A 17,762-nucleotide genomic window follows, 5' to 3' on the forward strand; every position below is an offset into this window, starting at 1 on the left:
TATTGTGGACACTGTTAATACTTTTGTGATTTTTCAGTGCCAAGGTGGGATTTCTCCATAAAGATATTATATTAACATGGTTACGATGTTTTATAAAAATATCACCTCTCAAGCCGGGCGTGGTGGCGCACGCCTTTAATCCCAGCACTCGGGAGGCAGAGGCAGGCGGATCGCTGTGAGTTCGAGGCCAGCCTGGTCTACAAAGCGAGTCCAGGACAGCCAAGGCTACACAGAGAAACCCTGTCTCAAAAAACCAAAAAAAAAAAAAAAAAAATCACCTCTCTTTTGTGCATTCATATAAGGCAGAGATGTAGTCATCCTAGTTCATTGTCACTCAGCTAACGCCTGCTCGTGTTTGAGTTTTAGATGTGCTGTACAGGGGGGAACGCACCCCCCCCTTTTTTTTTTCCTTCATATCCTTCTTTTCTGTATCTACTGAGATCAGGGGATTTTTTTTCCCCTGAAGGAAGGAGAGTTCAGAAAGTGTGTATGTAGCTGAAAATGAGCTATAATCATGTACTCCTTACCTAATTTATATAAATTTCAGTGCCATTTCTTGAATTAAAAAAAAAAAGAGAATAAGATGGAGGATAGAACAAAAACATAATCACTCTAACGCAGAGTAAGATAGGCGCTCACAGCAGAGATAAGATGAGGGCACGGGTTAACTAAGACTTCCTGAAAAGCGCTTCTCCTGGATAACCCTTAAAATAGAATTCAAGGGGCCAAGGATCTTGCTCAGCCAGCAAAGTGCTTGCCTTGTGCTGAGTCTGACCTGCAAAAACCATGTCAAAAGGGAAAAGAAAGAAAACTGCACATGGTGGCAAATGCTTGCAGTAGCTGTGTTGGGGAGCTCGAGACAGGTTGACCCTACAGCTAGGCCAGCATATGTGGTGAGCTCTAGACCAAGAGACACTGTCACTGTAAATCAAGGTGAACAGTGCCTGTGGAACAATTACCAGAGGTGTTTCCTTGACCTACACACACACACACACACACACACACACACACACACACATACACACACACACACACACACTCACATGAACATGCAGATGCATGTGCCTCAGTCTCATCCTAAATGTATTTATCAAGTTATTTTTACATGGACACTCCTGTGCACTTTCTCTATCCTCTTTGAACTGTGGAAGAAGCACATGGTTCTGAAGAAAAACAAAACAAAAACTGTCAGTTTAGAAACAGCAAATCGGAGCTGGGCATGGTGTTGCACGCCTTTAATCCCAGCACTTTGGGAGGCAGAGGCAGGCCAGCCTGGTCTACAGAACGAGTCCAGGACAGTCAAGGCTACACAGAGAAACCCGGTCTCAAGAAACCAAAACCAAAACCAAAACAAAACAAAAAAGCAAATCCTCACTTCCCGTAGAGTGAAGATTGCATTTAGCACTGGCCTACGGTGTCATTAAAAAGCAAAGACTGTGGGGCCGGAAAGATACCTTGGAGGTTAAGAGCATCTGGTCTCTTGGAGAGGACCCAGCTTTGGTTCCCAGCGCCCACAAAGCAGCTCACAGCTGTCTGCAACTCCAGTTCCAGGGGGAATCTGACACACTCTTCTAGCCCGCACTGCCATACACAGTGCACATGAGCTCAAGTAGGCACATATATACACATACAAATAAATCTTTTCTAAAACTTTGCAAAGAGTGAGCATTTAATGAAATAGCCACCATATTCGTGGCAGCGTTACTTGGGCGCCTCTTCTGGAACTTACCACTCACTGTTGGACTCTTTTGTCTCTGATTTCCATTTTTTTTTTCATCAGAAAATCTTGCTCACATTAATGGTCTGTAATTTATCTTCCTCCACAGCCTCCTGTGCTTGGGAGACAAGAGCTAAATCAGGAAAGATTTCATTAAAGATAATATCATGAACACTCCACCGGCCACCAGTGATAAGGAGTCTTACAGATTATTGATATTTTTTTGCTTTTGAGGAATGTACAATCATGGTTGAAAAACCTGTCCACATAAATTCACGTATGTGTATACTTGTATACATGTATCTCTGTATATGTTTGAAATAAATTTTATGAACGTAATGCCAAGTACCAAATAAGCCTGATTTTATAGTGTTCATTTCATGAATGATTAAATGCACCAGCCAAGTGCAGTGTTTTAATTAGATTTATCATTTTCTTCTCCTGAGAAAATATACTTAAGGATTTCCTGAATATCTTATTGAGGGAGAAAGATCAGGTTTAAAATTAAATGTAACAATTATTAATAGTTGCTATAAATTGATCTCCAGTGCCAGGCATTGAGTTCTTCAATTTGTGTTGTATCTCCATTTTCAAGTGCGTCCATAGCTACCTTGGTCTTTGTGCCTGTCCTTAAGCTGGCTCAATGAGGTGGTCACAGATTGCCCGTTTTCGTGTAAATATTGAGCTTCTCATTTCAGTTGTATATTTAGACATGAAAAAAATTTAGAAGTCGGTAGCCCAGAGCGTGTAATTTTACTTCTAACTATCATCTGGTCTTTATTCATGGCCTGTGACAATACTGTTGATAGCTTTGTGCTGGCTACTTTTATGTCAGTTTAACATAAGTCATCAGAGAGGAGAGAACCTCAGCTGAGGAAACGCCTCCATAAAATCAGGCTGTGGGCAAGCCTGTAGGACATTTTTTTAAATTAGCAGTTGATGGGGGAGGAACCAGCCCATTGTGGGTGGTGCCGTCCTTGGGCTGGTGGTCCTGTGTTCTATAAGAAAGCAGGCTGAGCAAGCCATGAGGAGCAAGCCAGTAAGCACGCCCCACCTCCAATGGCCTCTGCATCAGCTCCTGCGTCCAGGTTTCTGCCCTGATTTCCCCAGTGATGGACTGTTTGTTACCTGGTGCTATAAGTGAAATAAGCTCTTTCTTCCTAAAGTTGCTTTTTGGTCACTGTTTCATCACAGCAATAGTACCTCCAGCTAGGACAAGGTTTTACTTAATACATTCTATGTTGTATGTCCTATGTTCCAGACCCTTACCTGCGCATTTTGTATGTCAGAGATGGAGTCTTGTGGTGTATTTCAGGCTGGGCTCAAATTCATGATCCTCTAGGCTCAGCCTCCCAAGCACCAGGATTACAGGCAGCTGCCACCGTGGTTCCTTTAAGTACAGGTTAATGCGATCTTCTCAATAACTCTGGGATAAGTTCTATAATTGTAAATTTTCAGATGAATTTGAAGAAAAGTAACTTATAGAAGGTCCTGGAGGTAGTAAGTGGTAGAGCCAGAGTATAACATGGCTCCATAACACACGCTAACTACTGTACAGGGCTCCATAACACACACTAACTACTGCACACAGCTCCCTAACACATGATAACTACTATACATGCATAACACACGGTAACTACTGCACACGACTCCATAACACATGCTAATGACTGCACAAATTGCCTTGCCTTTTGTTTCAGGTATTTCAAGGGAGTCTGCCCTACCCCTTCTTTTCTGAATTCACAGCACAAACCATCCTGATTTGTTTGTTTGTTTGTTTTTGTTTTTCAAGACAGGGTTTCTCTGTGTAACAGCTCTAGCTGTCCTGGAACTTACTCTGTCAACCAGGCTGGCCTTGAACTCACAGAGATCCACCTGCCTCTGCCTCCCATATGCTGGGATTAAAGGCATGCGCCATGACTGCCCGGCACCATCCTGAATTTTTATCTTACACTGTAACATTGTTGGGTTTCCTGTGTGTCCTTTTACTCTCCTGGATTTTAACATCTGTAAAGCTGAGACTGGCCTTGACTCTCTCCCTCCTGCTCCTGTCTCACAGTACCCTTTGTATTACCAGGAACATGAATGTGTTTTTATAGTAGACAATTCTTGTGGTAGTGCTTTATTAAGCACTAAAGGAACCAATACTTCCTTTATTATATAAATATTTTGTAAAAGATGCTTTTTAATGAAGAGGAGGTTCTACCCTTTCAGTATCACTATAAAAGTGTTCTGTTGATAGGCTATTATCCCATCTTTATCAATTTGTGCAAGAAAGCTGGAGAAATGACTCAGCAGTTAAGAGCACTGCCTGCTTTGTCTGAGGACCCATGTTCAATCTCCAGACCCCCATGGCAGCTCACAACTGTCTGTAACTCCAGTTCCAGAGGATCTGGCACCCTCGCATAGACACACATGCAGACAAAACACCAATATACATAAAATAATAACAAATCACTTAAAAATTAGAAAAACATTGTTAAGAATTTTGTGAAAAAAACACATATAACGTGAAATGCCAGCATAACCACTTTAAATCAGACAGTTCAGGGACAAGTACATTCATAATCATAGCTGTCAGCACTAATCTAAGTCCAAGACATTTTCATTACCTCAACAGGAAGCCCATTAGGGGAGCTGGTGAGGTTTCTTGGTGATTTAAAAGCATTGTCACCCAAGCCTGATGGTGTGCGGTCTATCCCTAGAACCCAGGTAATGGTGGAAAGAGAGGCCCAGCTCTGCAGTTCTCTGACCATCACAGGCACACTGTGGTGTGTGCCCCTGTGCACTGTGTGTGTGTGCCCCTGTGCACTGTGGTGTGTGGCCCTGTGCACTGTGTGTGTGTGCCCCTGTGCACTGTGGTGTGTGGCCCTGTGCACTGTGGGGTGTGGCTCTGTGCACTATGTGTGTGCCCCTGTGCACTGTGGTGTGTGCCCCTGTGCACTGTGGTGTGTGCCCCTGTGCACTGTGTGTGTGTGCCCCTGTGCACTGTGTGTGTGTGCCCCTGTGCACTGTGTGTGTGTGCCCCTGTGCACTGTGGTGTGTGCCCCTGTGCACTGTGGTGTGTGCCCCTGTGCACTGTGTGTGTGTGCCCCTGTGCACTGTGTGTGTGTGCCCCTGTGCACTGTGTGTGTGTGCCCCTGTGCACTGTGTGTGTGCCCCTGTGCACTGTGTGTGTGTGCCCCTGTGCACTGTGTGTGTGTGCCCCTGTGCACTGTGGTGTGTGCCCCTGTGCACTGTGTGTGTGTGCCCCTGTGCACTGTGTGTGTGGCCCTGTGCACTGTGTGTGTGCCCCTGTGCACTGTGTGTGTGTGCCCCTGTGCACTGTGTGTGCCCCTGTGCACTGTGTGTGTGCCCCTGTGCACTGTGTGTGTGTGCCCCTGTGCACTGTGGTGTGTGGCCCTGTGCACTGTGTGTGTGTGCCCCTGTGCACTGTGTGTGTGTGCCCCTGTGCACTGTGGTGTGTGCCCCTGTGCACTGTGGTGTGTGGCCCTGTGCACTGTGTGTGTGTGCCCCTGTGCACTGTGTGTGTGCCCCTGTGCACTGTGTGTGTGTGCCCCTGTGCACTGTGTGTGTGTGCCCCTGTGCACTGTGGTGTGTGCCCCTGTGCACTGTGGTGTGTGGCCCTGTGCACTGTGTGTGTGTGCCCCTGTGCACTGTGTGTGTGCCCCTGTGCACTGTGGTGTGTGCCCCTGTGCACTGTGTGTGTGCCCCTGTACACTGTGGTGTGTGCCCCTGTGCACTGTGTGTGTGCCCCTGTGCACTGTGGTGTGTGGCCCTGTACACTGTGGTGTGTGCCCCTGTGCACTGTGGTGTGTGGCCCTGTGCACTGTGGTGTGTGGCCCTGTGCACTGTGGTGTGTGGCCCTGTGCACTGTGTGTGCGCCCATGCGTACTGTGTGTGCCCGCACTAATAATGACAATGATGATGATGATGATGATGATGATGATGATACACAAAACAAATTTTTAAAGAAAGCTCATCTGGCCTGGGGAGATGGCCCAGTGGTGAATTGCTTGCTGTACAAGCAAGAAGCCCTGAGTTCGAATCTCTAGTGCCCACAGCTGTACTCCCAGCCCGGAGGAATACAGGAGCAGCAGAAGGAAGATCCCTGGAGTCCAGTGACCAGCTAGTCTAGCTGAATTATATGTTCCAGGTTCAATGAGAAACCCTTCATCTATGGGCTGGAGAGATGGCTCAGCGGTTAAGAGCACTGTCTACTCCTCCAGAGGTCCTGAGTTCAATTCCCAGCAACCACATGGTGGCTCACGGCCATCTATAGTGAGATCTGGTGCCCTCTTCTGGTGTGCAGGCATACATGCAGACAGAACATTGTATACATGTAAATAAATAAATAAATAAATAAATAATTTTTTAAAAGAAAAAAGAAAGAAACCTTTTATCTAAAAACAAAGAAAATTAAGATGGGGAACAGTTGAAAAAGATACCGAATAATGTCATCCTTTGGCCTCCACACTCAGTCCACACACCCATGTGAATTTATATATACACTAAATTATACACACACACAGACACACGCGCGCGCGCGTGCGTGCGCACACGCGCACATGTGTGCACACACATGCATATGCACTCACATGTACAAAAAAAGTCCACTAAATGGACATTCCTAATTTTTTTTTGTACCATGCCCCTGGCAACCATGAATCTGCCTTCTGTTCCCTGTTTGGGATGTTTCTAATGACATATGGCCTTTGGAGTCTGGCATCTTTCTCTTAGCATTATTTTTCACAATTCATCCACATTGTATGCGGTTTCAGCATTTTATTCCTTTTTATTATTTAATTATATTTCTCGGAATGAATATATTACATTTTACTTCTCCAATTCCTTTGTTATGAGATGTTTGGATGTTTTCTACATGTTGGCTTTTTGTTAATGGAGCTGCTATGAAAAGCCATGTACAAATAGGCATTTGAACTGTTTTTAATTCTTTTGCATTTATTCCTAGGAGTGGCCTTGCAGTGCCATGCACTTAGCTTGAGGGAACTCCAACATCTTCTTTATCACATTATTCATGTTGTGTGATGCGTGCAGGCCTTACTCTCCTCCGTGTGCCATTCCTGGCGCTAACTGGCCAGCTGGCCCTGCCCTTTCCCAACCCTCATGTCAGCCGGCAGATTCTCAGTATTGCACCTAACCAAAGCTGTTTAACCTCTCTGAGGCTCGGTTTCATTACTGAAAAGCCATGGTTGTAGTGATAGTGAGGCAAGGTGACACATTTAAAGCTCTCGGTGGAGTAGGCCTCAATTTATTTATTTATTTAGGTGCTGATATGTGAACCCTGGGCTTTGGACACAGGAAGCACATGTCTGGCTGCATACCAACCTGTTTATCCATTACTCATCACTTTCTAACCTCTCATCCTCCTCATGTTTAGGTATCTTAAATCCACCATGTTGCTACCAGAATAACTTGTAAAATGCAAATTTGATCCTACTGTTTCCCTTCTTTATTTCTCTGCTATAAGTCTCCATGACTACAGGATGAAGGCCGAATTCCTCAACTTGGTTTGAGGTCTCTTTCTTGGCTTCTGCTGGTCTGTAAAGCCCCTTAACGAGACAGGTATACATACACACACACACACACACACACACACACACACACATACACACACACACACACACACACACATGTATGCACGCACACGTGAACACGCAGATGCATACACACATGTGTATACACACATGCACACGCACATACATGCATGTTTCTTTTCTTGGCTCTCGTCTATTCCTTGTCTTATCTCCTGTATTTTTGTTGCTGTTGTTGTTGTTGCCTCTTACACACGTCTTCTGCAGGGCTAGCATTGGGTCTTCTTCATTACATTTCTAGATTGTGGAGCATAGTATTTTATGTAATATCCACTTAATGAGTTTCTCCAATTTATGTGTTTATTTGGATTATTTGTTCACCTTAAAAATTCACAACAAACTAATTGCTGTAGTTATTAAATAAGAATCTATGCAGATGCCAGCTGCTGAGTAATGTTAGTGCATAAGGGTCCTGGTGGCTATGCTTGAGTTTCCATGGTTACAGCCCCTGCGCTCGGATCACTAGCAACCTTGTATCCTGTCCCTGGCTGTGGTTGTATGCGCTACTTCCCCAGATTGTAGATTATACTCAATCATCTTTCAGCAGAATTGGGAACATAATTTTCCTGTAAGAATGGTGGCCTCTGGCTTTTATTTTTGTTCTTACTATTTTGCTTTTTTGAGGCATAGTCTTGTGTTTCCCAGGCTGGCCCTAAGCTCTCTATATAGCCTAGGATGGCCTTGAATTGGGATGCGTTTGCCTCTACCTTCCTAGTGCCAGGATTACAGGCGTGGGCCACAATGTCCAGTTCCTTTTAAAGAAGAAAGCTTTTATCCCTTCCACTTCTCCACACTGAGGATTGAACCCGGAGCCTCGTGCTCTCTAGGCAAGCACTCTACCGCTGACTTTAGCCCCAGTCCGTCTGGCAAATGAACATAAGGAGAGCATCTGTTTTTGTGACTCAAGGGAGTATTTTTAGGGTTGCTGCCATTTCTTCACTACGGACATAGCAATTTAAATGTCTTATGTTTCCATATAAAATTTTAAAAAACACACTTTGAAATATAGCACATACAAAAATTCACCCATTTCTAGTACATAGGTGTGGGAAAGGCTAAAGAGTAATTGACATAGAAAGACAAAACCATCCTGGAGTGTGATGGCTCCTTTTAGTACTCAGAGCATCTAGCATGTGGTCATGGGGAAAGGTCCAGCTCTGTATTATGCTGCACGACAGAGAAGAGTCAGGAAGTGGTGAGGAGCTAGATAGGAGGAGACAGATTTATATCTGTTCATTTCAGAAGAATTTCTGACAGTTGGTGTTGGCTGAGAAGGAATCGAGCTGCCTTGGGAATTCTCGAACCTCTCCATCAATTACAACGTCCAAACCAGCAGGAAGCCTGCTAGCCAGGGGATCTGTAGTGATGCTTCAGGCATGCACTGCGTGGTGGTTGTCTTCAGAGCTCCTCAGAGTTTATTCATAGGAGCACACACACACACACTCGTTTTGGTTATGGCCTTAGAATTGCTCGGGTTTCGTTCTCAGTTTGACGGCACAGTTTGTCACAGCAGAGAGAGTACGGTGGCGGGAGCCCAGGACAGCTGGTCACATTGTGTCTGCAGTCAGGAAGTGGAGAGAGATGGGTCTCGGTGCTTCCTCTGGGTTGTATTAGATGATTTTTTGAGTTCTCCTTCAACCGTGAGAAACTGAAGTCTAGACAAAGCAAAGACACAGGCCATTGACATACGGTTATCTGTATAATGCTGCTTTATTGAAATTTGGAAATAAGATTTTAGAGCATCAGGGGATGCCATGTGTCTCTTCGCCTGTCTTACACATTCTATTGGTGGTGACATTCAGATCCAAGAGATTATTCATGTCATCCAAATCAAGTAGTCTATTAGAGGTATATACTTTTTGTTTGTTTGTTTTGGTTTTTGGTTTTTTGAGACAGGGTTTCTCTGTGTAGCCTTGGTATGATCTGGACTCTCTTTGTAGACCAGGCTGGCCTTGAACTCGCAGAGATCCTCCTACCTCTGCCTCCCAAGTGCTGGGATTAAAGGCATGTGGAGACTCCATATACTTTCAAAACAAATGAATTACTCATTTTAACAACTACGGGAAAAGAGAAAAAGCTTATTGGATAAAATAATAATAGGCCGAAGACTAGATTGTGTCTAGACTCCTTTTGTATTATTAGTGAAAGCTGGGTAGCGCAGGACACTTAAGGGGCCCAGATGGGTTGGGAGTTCCTGAAATTCTCCATAAATAATAGCATCCACACTCCTGCCAAGTGCTTATCATAATGGGAATCAGGCCTGTTCCAAGGAGACGCTGTACTTTATTGTGCTGCTTCTGTTTTATTCCGAGTCTGGGTTCATCTCAGTGTCTTGATTAACACAAACAACAAGTGCATTAAAAAGCCAGCAAAGCGCTCAGAATTCCTAACACCAGCAGCATCCAAAGCAGTGAGATATTCACGGACAGTGAAGTGAAGGAACGGGCGGTGGATGCTGGGCTCAGCTGCCTAGGAACAGATGAGGTGGCTTGAGCCTGGGCAGGTGGTCCTGTTGGGTGTGATCTGGACGGTCGGCAGCTCCACCCTTCAAGGTTAGTCACAGAGCATCCAAACACTGCAGTGATGGCTAACTATTTGACTGACGAGAAAACCAAATCTAATCTTGATCGTTCCTGTGACTGTGTGTGCACGTGAGGTGCTCAGGATTGAACCCAGTGGCTTGCACATACTGGGCAGACTCTACCATTGAGCTACACTCCTAGCCCTTGGTTTTTTGTTTGTTTGTTTGTTTTCTTTTCTGTGTACATAGGGTGCTTTATTCTCCACAGAGTGGTCCATGGTAAGGTGGGTTGGGCTTGGGCCAATGTCCCCATATGTACAGAACTGAACAAAGCGGGTCTCTGAGAGGTCTGGTTTGCCTTGATGTGAAGGGACACAGGAAGACAGATGTGAGAACCAGAGTTGTGTTAGTCCTATGCTGCTCCTGGCTTGGAATGTAGCTGGATAAGGCAGCTCTCTGTGTAGTCACTTCCAGGCAGGGGGTGCCTGCCAAGCTTGGAGGGCTTTCTGGACCACAGCTTCCCACTGAGCATCTGATATCTCCCGAGCCCAGGCAGGAACCCCTGGTGCAGGCAAGCTGACTCCATCAGCTCTATGTGTTCTGAGAGCACAGCCGAAGGCTGGTTAGGAAATAGAGAGGATGGGACCATTTCCTCTCTCTACTCCTGAAATCAGCCCAGGACTCCTGACTCCTGCAGCGACCAGGTCCTGGTTATTGCCAGGCCTTCCCGTTCCCAGATCTAGCTAAGCAGCATTTCACCTAGATTCTGAAGTCTAAAAAACCTGCTAACTGACTTCTTTCTAGGGATAAGGTTGTCTTCTGTAACATGTTGTTGTTGTTTTTGTTTGTTTGTTTGTTGTTTTTTTCGAGACAGAGTTTCTCTACATAACAACCCTCGCTGTCCTGGAACTCACTTTGTAGGCCAGGCCGGCCTCTATGATCTCAGATCTGCCTCCTGTGTGCTGGCATTACAGACATGCCACCATGCCCGACTCTGATTGGCTTAACTATTCCTAAATGAAAGAATGGTCCATTTTCACCTGGGTCCATGGGGCTAGAGCTGTGGCTGCAGCTTCCTCTTCATCTTCATCCTCACTCTCCAATGGTGCGTCTGGCAAATGAAGGCCCAGGGCCTGCAGAACCAGAGAAGGTCATCTGTGCCCAGCCTCACCTGTTGCAAAACCATGCGATCTAACTGCTACCTGCTCAGGAACGCGCCCCTCCACCATAGCTGAATCCATAGCTGGATGCCAGCGGCTCCGCCTTCCCCCTCACCCACTGGGGCCCCTCCCACCTCTTCCTGCTCAGGATCTTGGTCAAGGGGCTGATGTGAGTAGCCTGCTGGGCCTACTCCCGTCTCCTCCTGCTCTTCCTCGGGTTCTACGATGCTCCAGTCCCCAGTTCCTTCTGTAGGACCCTGATGTGGCCCTAAGTCTTCAGTCTGCTTGGGGAAGGGTCCGTGATGTCTTCCCCTAGAACTACTGCGGCCATCCGGGCAGGGGCCTCTCAGAGCCCACAGCACCTAGCCCCTGTTTTTTGTTTTGGTTTGGTTTGGTTTTTTGGTTTTTTTTTTTTTTTAGTATTTTAAGATTTCACGAGATCGATTTTCTTGCATAAATAAAACAGATGCATCTGTGATGGGAACCCCTGGATTCACCTCTACTTCCTAAGGTTGGACGTCCGCATCTTCCCTGGCACTTCCTGAGGAAGGCAGGCTATTTCATGTGATTGCCAGTCCTGTTCTCACCACTTTAGTATTATATAAAATACCCTGTGCTGTTCATATCTGTCCACTGAGTCCCAAAGATCAAAGAAGAGCATTTTATTCTCTCATTTGTAACACACAGAACATTTTTGAGAACCCTGTTTTGAGGTATGAGTCTTTTCAATAAGTCTTCCACACAGTATCTTCAGCCACAAAATCCGGAGAAATTTAGTTTCATAATTGCATCACGCTCCTTTGATGCCATCGTTGGAGTCAGAATCCACTTGGGAAAATACTAACTTAATTGCCAAACTTTATCTCTCCTTCCCTCAGTACACCTGCAAAGTGCTTATCATAATGGGAATTATGCTTGTTCCGAGGGGAAGCTATCCCTGTGAATTACCCAATTAGCCAGTGTGCCTCGGCTTATCCTTCATTTCCACTCCCATAAATCTCTTCCTCCAAGTACTGGCGCTTATTTGTAAGCTTGCAAATTGAAATGTGCGTGTTTCTTTGCCTCGAGTCTCATCTCCTCATGATATGACCTTCAGCTATGCTTTTGGGAAGTGATTTTTGTTACACGTCTGGGTTTTATGAAAACTCTGTATTATATATGGAAACTGATTTAAACTCTTTAAGGAGCTCTATCATAGTGTTTCTTGGCATATGAATAATCTAGTCGTCACCAGAAATAAAAGAACAATGGAAAAATAATTCTACCGAGCAGCACACAGTTGCCGTTATAGATAAAGCCACCAGCAATACGATGCTTTGTCCTTCCTGAGAGAGGAATACTTGTCACACATCTGGCCTAGTGTAGTTCAGTGTGTGTGGAAAATCGTCCTATAAAGTCTATTCCTTTGACTTGACATCCCTGGCTTATCCTTTCTTTATTACTGAGGAGAGTGTAGGCGACGGGGATTTGGTGCGGTGTGAGCCTTATTCTTTCTGGCAGTGCCTGAAGGAAGAGGGTCTTTCTCTGCTTCACAGGGGTAATATGATATGTTTGTTAGACTGTGTATTGCCGAGGAAAACAATTTCAAAAGAAGACTTCTGTTTCTAGGCTCATTATAGGGGAGCAGTCTGGCCTGGTAGAGAACAGCGCCTAGCAGTGTAGGCAGGAAGCGGGACTGGTGAGCTTTCACTTTTCTCCTTTTATTTTGTTTGGCCTCTTGGCCTCTTGGTACATTGGAACAGTGCTGCCTGCAGTACTACTTGGTTTCCTCTCTAAAAAACACGGTGGCAGACAGTTGGAGGTGTGCCTTATTAACCTCTTAGGTGCTTCTCAGTCAGTCCAGTCAGACTTACTGTCTATCACACGTGAGAGGAAAAGGCTCTCTGTGGAATTGAACAGCTTTAAGAAGGGCCGTGTTTGAGAGCAGACTGTTACAGTCTCCCCAAAGCACCAGGAAAATTTAAAGAGCTCATGAGAAAAACTGGTTTCCAAACAGTTTCAAAGCCTATTGCCATTTCTTGGATCATAAAAGGCCATAGGAGATTGGTGCTGGCATTTTGGGTTCACCCTCCTCCCGCATTGTCTCACAGCTGTTTAGAGGTAGCAGCCGGACCCGACTGTAACACAGCTGACCTGTTCATTTTCACTGTTTCCATTATTAGAAACCCTCACTGGTGATGTGGCAGCTCACGTCCACCACTGAATGGTCAAAATGAATGGATTTTTAAAAATTGCCTTCTACTTATGGCCCTTGCACTTGGACGGAATGTAGTTTAGTGTTTCATTTGGATATCAGTCAGCTTGAGAAACGATTTTCAAATACAAGGCTAATAATTATTTTTATTAATTCTCTGAATTTCTAAGCACACAGACTCTCATGACATCTCAGTAAATATGAAATCTTAGTTCATTTTAGTGCACAAAGGAAGGTGGCATTGCCTACCTCTTCTGGACTTCACATCATGATCCCTGGGTTTTCTAGGATAAGATAATCCCAGATTGTGTCAAGAACCACAATATTGGCAAAATTGGCGCACACCTTTAATTCCAGCACTTGGGAGGCTGTGAGTTTGAGGCCAGCCTGGTCCACAAAAGTGAGCCCAGGACAGCCAAGGTTACTCGGAGAAACCCTGTCTCGGAAAACAAAAAACAAAACAAAAAACAAAACAAAACAACAACAACAACAAAACCCCCAAACAACAACAACAGCAACAACAAAGAATCAGTTTTTTGTGGGGGGAGTGGTTGATGTTATGTATGGACAACAGTGAGCTCTGTAGTAACACATAAAGTTTCCCAAATTCATGGTTGAGGGGTCTAAGCAGTCATGAAAGACACAGAATTAAAAGAGAGAAAATCCAGAGCAGGCTGTTTAAAACTAATCAGTAGGAAATTATGTAAACTTAATTAACCAGGCCATCAAGGGAAGGGCTATGGAGTGTAATGAAATATTGTAGAAACAAGGCAAAGCGGCCATAGTAAAGCCGGCCTCGCTGAAGGGTTCTCAAACCCTCGCTGAAGGCCCCCCCACCCCAGGAATGCCGCCTGGACCGAGACCGGCAGCTTGCTTTGTTAAACTCTGCCCAGGGAGCTCAGGGAGCCAGGGTGTATGGATGCTGCAGCACATGAGCAAAGAAGAAAGACCTTTCCTTTGCTTAGGTGGAGGGCAGACAGGGTCCGCGTAATAAAATGGAGACGGAAGTACAGGCAGATGCAGTGCTCTGACCTCCCATCAGGGAAGAAGCCAAAGTGACTAGCTGGGATTTGGAGAAAATGTGTACATTTCAAATGTAGGCGGGCCAGCCGGGAGAGACTTGAGAGTTCTCTGTCTGGAACTTATATTCGATTGCTTGGAACACAGTTTTTTTTTTTAAAGGTTCTTTGTTGGTGTTGCATGGAGCAAATAGCGTGTGAAGCATCCTGTTGCCCTTCAGGAGTTTATAATCTATGGAAAGAGAGCCGAGTACATAAACAACAGCCATAGCAGGCAATGATACAAATGATTCTTCTACAACAAAGATTCCCAGAGGGCTGTCTCCTGTCCATCATTTCTCTTGCATCGTGGATCTGAATAGTGACCTACATACTAAACCTCTCCCATCACTTTTGACAGAGAAAGAAATATATACCTCTGTCTCTGGTTATTTCAAAGGTAGAGTTAAAAACTAGCATGCTCTCTGTCTCTCTCTGTCTCTGTCTGTCTGTCTGTCTGTCTGTCTCTCTCTCTCTCTCTCTCTCTCTCCCTCTCTCTCTCTCTCTCTCTCTCACACCCACACACACACATACACAGAGTGCTCCTTGAAAACAAATGTAGAATTTACGTGTTTTATAAGTATATGGGAACTATTTATTACATGTACCTACATGTACACAACTCCATATACATACAGATAATTACAAAGAGGGGAAATTACCTAAAGTATAGCACTGGCAATTTTAGAAGACAAAGAAATATATATGTGAATTCTGCGTTTAAAATTTTGGGTATGGAAAGCCAGAGAGAATTTTCTAAATAAGTATAACAACTTTTTAAACAGCAACATTTTTATTTAACCTTTTAAACAGTTATTTCACTTTATTTTTATTATTTTGTGTGTGGGTACAGTGCCCACAGGAGCCAGAAGAGGGCATTAGATCCCCCTGGCACTGAAATAACAGATGTTTATGAGCCACCATGTGGGTGCTGGGAATCAAACCCAGGTCTTTTGAGAGAGCAGCCAGTGCCCTTAACCACCAAGTCACCTCTCCAACCCCAACAACAACCTCTATAAACAACAAAAGAATGTTTACAGAAACCGTGATAATGTTTAGATAAGCTCTCACTTCCATGACCTTCAGGAAGCACAGCCAGTTACCTTCCCCAGCAGATGTTTAATAATTAAGGATTTTTCTTTCTTTTCTTTGTGTATACATGCTCATGTGTGTGCACATGTGTATGTTGGTGTACATGTTCATGTATGTGCGCGTGTGTATGTAGGTCCATGCAGAAGCCAGATGTCTATGATGGGTGTCTTCCCCATCACTCTTCACAGAATTTCCTAAATAAGTTTAACAACTTTTTAAACAGCAACATTTCTATTTAACCTTCTAAACAATAATTATTGTATTTGCTGGGGCAGGCTCTCTCACTGAGGCTAGGGCTGGCAGCTTCAGTTAGGTCGGATAGCCAGCAATCCCAGCACTACCTCTCCAGCGCTGAGATTATCAGCACACACTGCTCGGCTGGAGTTTTTATGTGGTCTGAACTCAGGCCCTCATGTTTGCTCAGAAGCACTGTAATGACTGGCTCCTTTCTGAGCCCAGTAACTGTTTCATGATGAAAAGTTAAACCTAAGAAACCAATGTATCCATTTATTGGAATTAATCAAATTTATTTTTGAACTTAAGCATGCTGTATTTTTCTGTATGTTTTTAAATCTTCCAATCACTTACTTAACCATGTATTTTGTAGTATATACAAGCTCTTTGCATATGCTCCAGTAAACAGAGTCATGTTTATGTAGGTTAATGAGGACTTTAAGCATATTTGCTCTTTCTGCTGGGTCTGAGGTTCTCTTTTCCTTTCAGGTCACAGTGTCCTCCTTTGGATTAAGCCTCAGCAAGCACATATCTCATTATGCAGAGTTTGGCAGGGGAGCGAACATCTGGTCAACCTGCCTTCAAAAGTTAGTCACCAGTACACAGTACAGTGTTGCTGGCTTGTAAAAGGGAGCCATCCAGTCCACTGTCTCCTATTCGTGTTCAGTAGGTTCCAAATTGTGAGCACGCTAACAGATGCTGCCTACCTGACATATGTAAGGTGGCTTGTCTGTGATGCCGAGTTCTGTTAAACCCAAACAGTTGTGAGCCCCTCTTGTCTTTATCCACTTTAGCTCTTGTAGCAGCAAGGAAATTGTTAATTTACCATGTTATAAATATATGAACTCAGCACAAGAAACATTTTTTTTTTGAGACAGGGTTTCTCTGTGTAGCCCTGACTGTCCTGGACTCACTTTGTAGGCCAGGCTGGCCTCGAACTCACAGCGATCCGCCTTCCTCCGCCTCCCGAGTGCTGGGATTAAAGGCGTGCGCCACCAATGCCCAGCCTTATATCCAACATTTTACATGGGTTCCAGGCAGTGCACTTGGGTCACCAGGCTCATTTTTTTACTTGCTGAGCCATCTCCTTAGCCCACATGAATGTATTTTTAAAGATAATTACACACACACACACACACACACACACACACACACACACAATCAGTATGTACAATTTTGAAGACATGCTGGGTGTAGTGACACACGCTTTTAATACCAGCACTCGGGGAAGCAGAGGCAGGCAGATCACTGTAAGTGATCTAGGGCTACACAAAGAAACCCTGATTCAAAACACAAAAACAAAACAAAAAAAAATTGAAGACATGAATACCTCCTTCAAAATATGCATGCCAGTCCTATTAAAGTCTGTGTTTCAAATGTTTGAGAATGATTTGTCAGTGTGAAGATATGTCTTCCTCCTCTGTAGAAGCTTTACGGACATAACAAGCACTGAGCTGTTATGATCTGAGGCCAACACCCTGTCTTAGCAAAACCCAAGTAAACTGAGGTTGATGTCACTAAAGTGTGTTAAGTGTCGAATAGCACCCAGTACCGTATAGAGCTTTGTGTGCGTGGAGACTTGAGATCCAAGGTTGCTTGATGAATTTAGGTTGTGAGTATCTGCCTGGTCATGGACTTAGAAAAACAGCAGGCTTCCAAAATTGCAGCTGCAAGCAGAGCCACAAAGAATGCTTTGTTCTAGCACAGAGAGATCCCAGACTCTTCATCTGCTACTTTTCTCTTTCTAGACAAGACTATGGGATGTGATCGTGGTGCGTGAGAAACTCATTTCCAGGAAGCAACTTGGAGAGCCGTGATGTGTCTTAGTGGCCAAGAGTGGCTGAGGGCACACCAAGTATCCAGAAGTAGGGCAGTAATCAAGCAACAGCTCTGCCACTCCTGCAGTTTAAAAGTGAGCATTTCAGAGCACCCAGCTTCCCAAGAAAGCGGTGTAAGTTAAGAGAATAACTTCCATGCAGTGCTCCTGTGTTCAGTGCAGCACACATGCAGCTTGTCTATTGTTGTAGACATTAAACACACACAGCAAGTGCTCACTGACGTTGTGCTATGTGATGACACGAGTCAACATCCTTTCATGAACATACCACAAGTTATTTTTAAAAAATCCCTATTGTGAGGCCATGGGTGTTTTTGTTTTGTTTTGTTTTTCG

The 17,762-nt window shown here is 44.6% G+C and overlaps 1 protein-coding gene and 1 pseudogene across 7 annotated transcripts in view; one reads left to right on the plus strand and one right to left on the minus strand.

The window, feature by feature from the left end:
• The window catches only part of FRMD5 (FERM domain containing 5), a 263,034-nt gene that overhangs the window by 84,182 nt on the left and 161,090 nt on the right, over window positions 1–17,762 (plus strand). The gene's annotated exons all lie outside the window — the stretch shown is intronic.
• LOC311593592 (male-enhanced antigen 1-like) lies at window positions 9,730–11,344 on the minus strand (annotated as a pseudogene). The gene is made up of 3 exons: window positions 11,085–11,344; window positions 10,894–10,986; window positions 9,730–10,472 (listed from the first exon to the last, which is right to left on the minus strand). The product of its transcript is annotated as a male-enhanced antigen 1-like (transcript).

Source organism: Acomys minous (genome assembly GCF_964271855.1).
Source record: "Acomys minous genome assembly, chromosome: 3".
Taxonomy (NCBI): Eukaryota; Metazoa; Chordata; class Mammalia; order Rodentia; family Muridae; genus Acomys; species Acomys minous.